We start from the raw sequence: 6,000 nt of genomic DNA, 5'->3' as shown, positions 1-6,000 counted from the left end.
AATAGTCCAAAAAACACAGTATTTAGTCAGAGTTTACCCATTGTAAAATCTTTCCTCTCCCTGATTTACATTTTGACATTTAGCACAGGTGGCGACATCTTTACTGCTGGCAGTTCCCATACCACGGCTCACTTTCACGTCACACAGTGGGTGTGCACTGCGCCTGCGTGGCCGTGTGCATCCTCGTTCACGCTCCTGTCGGCGCATGCACAGGATGCTCCTGGCCACAGGAATGAGTGCGAGGATATGCGTGCCCGGGCCGCAGTGGAGATCGACTTAGAAGTTGCCTTCCACTATGAGAAGAAAAGTGATCTGTAGCGGGGGAATGGAGAATCGTATAGTAACGGTGTAGGCACAGGTCAGCTGCAGGGGGCTGGCAAAAGCCTTAGATAAGTGAAACTCTTATTTTTTTTAAAGTTCTGCTTTAAGCGAAGGCATTGCAGAAGTTTGAAAATTGTCTTGGTCCTTTTAATGCTGTCATTTCCCCTATTCTACAAGATAAGGAGACATGAAGAATAGCACATCATATAACAAGCAGCAGATTAGGTGTAATTAGGGGTGTCCCAGCCCCCACTTGTGTGGCCGGCATGCCTGAGGAGTAACAGGCAGTTATAATTAGGCAGCTACAGACCAATAATTATAGCAAGTTCTGCAGACCAAACAACCAGCCAGATTCCCGACATCTTACTACATCTCTTTATAATGAAGAGCAACACTGCCATCATGTGGTGACATTGGGGAAGTGCAGGACCTCATCCAGATCTACTTATTACTTACAACACAAACACCAACCTCAAGCAATTGAGCAAACACAGTTCTTACTATCAGTAGTGGCAAATTTACTATGGGGCTGCTGTGTTTTCAGGAGGCATCTGCGATTCTACACAGTGCTTTATGCAGGGACCTCCGAATAGGGCAGATCCTGCTGCTTACACTGCAAAACACAACAAAGTCCCCAGCATGCGACACAGGCGGGAATTGCCCAATGCCGGATACGTGTGCTGGCCGGTTCCACGAAAATAGCACAAATCTGCCACCAACGACCCCTCCTGACCCCCTGCAGGAGAACTACAAAGCTCCCAACTGTCCCTTTTTTGGAGGAGCCCTGTCCTCATTTGTCCCTCTTTCTATATAAATATATGTATTTCTCTGCTGAAAAATGTGTTGATATATTTCAAATTTTCAAATGTTAAAGTGCATCCGAGATGAAAAACTAACTATAACAAGTAACTTGTCTATATATCTTATCTAAAGTTTAGATAGTTTACACAGCAAATCTAGCTGCAAACAGCTTCAACAGTTAAGCCCAGTGCACACCAAAACCCTCTAGCAGATCTGCAAAACACTAGAGGTTTTTGAAGCAGATTTCAGAGCGATTCTAGGCAGGGCCGGGCCGAGGCATAGGCTGGAGAGGCTCCAGCCTCAGGGCGCAGTGTAGGAGGGGGCGCACAATTCATTCAGCTGTCATTCCTAATTGTGTATGAAGCAGAAAGAAGAAGAAAAGGGGATACATAGCAGTGACTTCAAGCCAGATAACTAGATATTAAGGTGTTGGGGAGGTTGTGGGCCCTGTGGCCCTCTTAGTCTAATAGCAATCAGTGTGTGACGGCTGGGGTGGGAGGGATGGAGGGGCGCACTTTGGTGTCTCAGCCTTGGGTGCTGGAGGACCTTGTCCCGGCTCTGATTCTAGGAATGTTTAAGATGGCTATAAACTTATAGAATTACAGCAGATTCGACCATCAGATAGATTTCTGTCAGATGCCTGTCAAGTAGAATCTATCTGATGTGTGTCACACACTAGGAACAGATTTCCAACAGATTTCAGAATTAAATCTATTGGAAATCGATCTATATGCATTATTGGACCATTAGATCCAATGCAACTCTATGGGCCATGAATCTGCTGCCAGCGATCGACCTAGATTTTCCATCCTCTCAGATCGATCAAAATTGTCTGCAAATCGATTTGGGAATTTGAAGGAAACGATTTCTGATTGATTCTATTGAATCGATCCATCGATCGATGGCTGAAATCGACCAGTGTATGGGCCCATTTAGAGAAGTTTTCTAAACATGCTTTGCGTTTTTTGGAGCGTTTTTGTGTAGCAGATTTCAAATATTGTTACAGTAACACCTGTTACTGAACAGCTTCTGTAACAAAAATGCTTGGAAAACCACTTTGATCTAGCGCTTTTCAGAGCAGTTTTCCACTTTCCTATACTTAACATTGAGGCAAAAACGCCTCAGAAATCTAAAAAATGCTGCAGCCCTCGAGTTTGCGTTTGTGGAAAATACGAACCGCTCTGGTGTGCACCAGCCCATTCACTTCCATTAGCCAAGCTGTTTTCCCCCTGCAAGCGTTTTAAAAAACGCTTCAGAACCGCTCTGGTGTGCACCAGCCCTATATGATTATTTCTTCCTGTGATACGAGGGCAGCCATGTTCTGCTTGTGATCATTACACACAGGCAAGCTGCTCTGTATCTCCAGCCTGTGAAAACTCTGTCCCCTCTCCTCCTCCCTCTGCCCCTGAAATCTCTGGCTAGTAACACCTCCTCCTGCCCAGACTGAGCTCCCATAAGCCCTTGCTACATAGGTCTGAGTGCCTTGGCGTTTTGGAGAAGCTGTGGGCGAGGCTTGTTTAGTTTATAGGGAATTAGGGTATTAAAATAACAACAAAAAAAGTATTTGGCTTGGGGAATGGCCTATAAATCATAAGTAAGGAACACAATTATGCAATGAGTAAAAGTTTATCTTGGATCCACTTTAATATGAAGGAAAATGAACCAGGACAGAAAGGAGTTTTTTGAGTTATAAAACAACATATTTTTCTTATGAAATCTTTATGGTATGCGTGACTAGGGGTGTGGCGGCGGCTATCAGGGGTGCGGAAGGGGCGTGGCTGAAGTGTCCCTCTTTCTCATCTTAAAAAGTTGGGAGGTATGGAACTACTTACCGATCTTTCGGGCGCGATCCTCCGCACCTCCTGTAGCTCCCAGCGGGTTTTCCGGCATCCTCTGTGTACGACTCCTGGCCGCCTTGGGTCAGGTGAGACGCCAGGAGCCATGCATGGACGCCGAAAACCAATTTTTGGAACGCACCAGCGGTGCCACACAATGGGCTACTGGAGTAGGTTGCAGTTTGAATGACGACAGTGATGGAGCGCTGAAGCCTGGCACCTAAGTTTGGGACTGGAGGAGCCGCCTCTGGCTCCTCCCTGCCTCTCCTTGGAGGCCTGTATAAAATCTGGCATATGAGAGGAATCGGCGCAGCAGACTTGGGCGCAGGATACAGCCGGTATATGACTGATCCTGCTGTTGCACAAGTCCGGGCCGTGTTAAATACTATTCCCCCTCCAGGCTGCCATGGATGCTGGGGAATGATAATTTGGCTTCCAGCAATTGCTTGAAGATGAATTATTGTGTGTGCTTTAAAAGGAACTTCAGCTCAGTCTTCTGACGGCACCAAAGTTACTCACTGCTGCGCCCAAGTCTCCTGCGCTGGATTCACTGTGTTCGTAAAATCTGTCTCGTTCCCTTGACCATAAAATGGCCTCACCTGTAGCATTAAGATCCCCTGCTGATTTTGTCTTGCCTTGTACAGTGTTGTGAGAGCTGTGAGAGTCTTGACATGCTGTTTTAAATGTATCCCAAGTCTGTACAAGGCCTTCACAGTCCCGAAAACTAACCCAAATTACTTCCCATTGAAGGGAAGGTCCAAGCTAACAAAAAAAAATCCACTTACCCGGGGCTTCCTCCAGCCCCTGGCAGCTGTCCTGTGCCCTCGCCGCAGCTCCAGTGCCTCCCGTTGTCCCACGCTGCAGAAGCCAACCTGGCGAGGTCGGCTTCCTAGTCGGCATCTTCTGCGCTGCACGGTGCGGGTCACGTGGTCCGGCCAATGTCATCAGCATCCTACTGCGTAGGTGCAGTAGTTCTGCGCCTGCACAGTACGATGCTGATGACGTTGGCTGGACCACGTAGCTTTCAGCCCCCTGCAGTCCTCCTGGCCCCTCACTGTCATTCTACTCTGTTCCATCCGGCAGCTGTGCCCTTCTTAAAGCAAATCCAAGATAGCGACAAACAAAAAAAAGGGTATACATACCTGGGGCTTCCTCCAGGCTCCTTTGGCCTGATTGGTCCCTCACAGTAAAATTTACGCATTGAACCACTAATGCGTAAAATGTATGTGTTAATGTTCCTGCACTCGCGGGAATGCGTAAAGATGTATGCAATGCGGCCCGCCGACCTCCGAGGTCGGCAAGCTGCCAGCGGGGGACTGGAGCAGCAGTGAGTGACTACGAGGGCACAGGATGGCTGCATGGGGCTGGTAGAAGCAGAACTAGCTGGCAGCGGGGGACCGGAGCAGCAGTGAGTGACTACGAGGGCACAGGATGGCTGCATGGGGCTGGTAGAAGCAGAACTAGCTGCCAGCGGGGGACTGGAGCAGCAGTGAGTGACTACGAGGGCACAGGATGGCTGCATGGGGCTGGTAGAAGCAGAACTAGCTGGCGGAGGGGGACTGGAGCAGCAGTGAGTGACTAGGAGGGCACAGGATGGCTGCATGGGGCTGGTAGAAGCAGAACTAGCTGGCGGCAGGGGACTGGAGCAGCAGTGAGTGACTACGAGGGCACAGGATGGCTGCATGGGGCTGGTAGAAGCAGAACTAGCTGGCGGAGGGGGACTGGAGCAGCAGTGAGTGACTACGAGGGCACAGGATGGCTGCATGGGGCTGGTAGAAGCCACAGGTAAGTGAAACTCATTTTTTTTATTTTGCTTGGACCTTCCCTTTAAAGAGACACTGACGCGAAAACAAAATGATGATATAATGATTTGTATGCGGAGTACAGCTAAGAAATAAAACATTAGGAGCAGAGACATAAGTCTAATAATGTTTCCAGTACAGGAAGAGTTAAGAAACTCCAGTTGTTATCCATGCAAAAGAGCCATTGAGCTCCACCACTTTCAAAGTTGCAGAGAGCTCTGTCTTCTGAAGCTGGTTATCTCAACTGTCGGTCGTATTTTCTTTTTCTCTGCAGAGAAGGTTTCCAAAGGTCACTATCCTGCTCTGTAAAATCATTTAGAATGCTGAGTAGTGTGTAAACTGCAAATATTAGAGAATGATGCAATGTTATAATAAAAACACTATATAACTGAAAATAAAAATATGAGACTATTTGCTTTGCTACTAACGTTCTAGTAATTATCCATACTGCACAACCAAGTCATTATATCATCTTTTTTTTTTTTTTTCGCTTCAGTGCCTCTTTAAGCTTCCACTGCTGACTTGAACAAGGATTTAAAAAGTTTCCTTCCTTGTTTAAAGGTCCTATGAGGTGTACCACCGAGATTCACATCACCTTTCCTTCCACCCAATGATTAATATACGAGGTAAAACTTAGAGGGCCTCTATTAATGCAGTTGGCTGTTGCATACGTCTTACTGCACCTGTTCCCAGGAAGGCCTTGCCCACGGCCTGAAGCTCCCTGAGGACTCATCTCTGAGATCTAAGAACCACATTCCGACACAGTTGGTGAGGCTGTGTTGCCCCAATCCCCAGCAACTTTTCTAATTTTCAGGTACTCTTGGGTAGGCATGGTCAATGTTCTCCTCACCTGGTGGCCACCACCACTCACGCTTGACACCATCAGAAGTTTATCTTGGTCTCATAAATTCACAGGATGTGCTTCCAGTATCTCTTGTCCTTGGTCTGTTTGTCTTCAGCAAGCTTTTTGGGTCTTTTTTGTGCACCATCCTTAGAAATGGCTTCCTTCTGGGAGGACAGTCATGCAGACCAATTTGATGCCGTGTACAGCGTATGGTCTGACAGAATGACCCCCTTTCCCCCCGACCCCCCCCCCCCCACACACACACACACCCCTTCCAACCTCTGCAGCAATGCTGCCAGCACTGATACATCTATTTGGAAAAGACAACCTTTGGATATGATGCCAAGCAGGTGCACTCAACAACTCTGGTCAACCATGGTGAGGCCTGTTCTAAGTG

Source organism: Hyperolius riggenbachi, chromosome 8, assembly GCF_040937935.1.
Source record: "Hyperolius riggenbachi isolate aHypRig1 chromosome 8, aHypRig1.pri, whole genome shotgun sequence".
Classification (NCBI taxonomy): Eukaryota; Metazoa; Chordata; class Amphibia; order Anura; family Hyperoliidae; genus Hyperolius; species Hyperolius riggenbachi.
Note: the sequence above shows the minus strand (reverse complement) of the source record.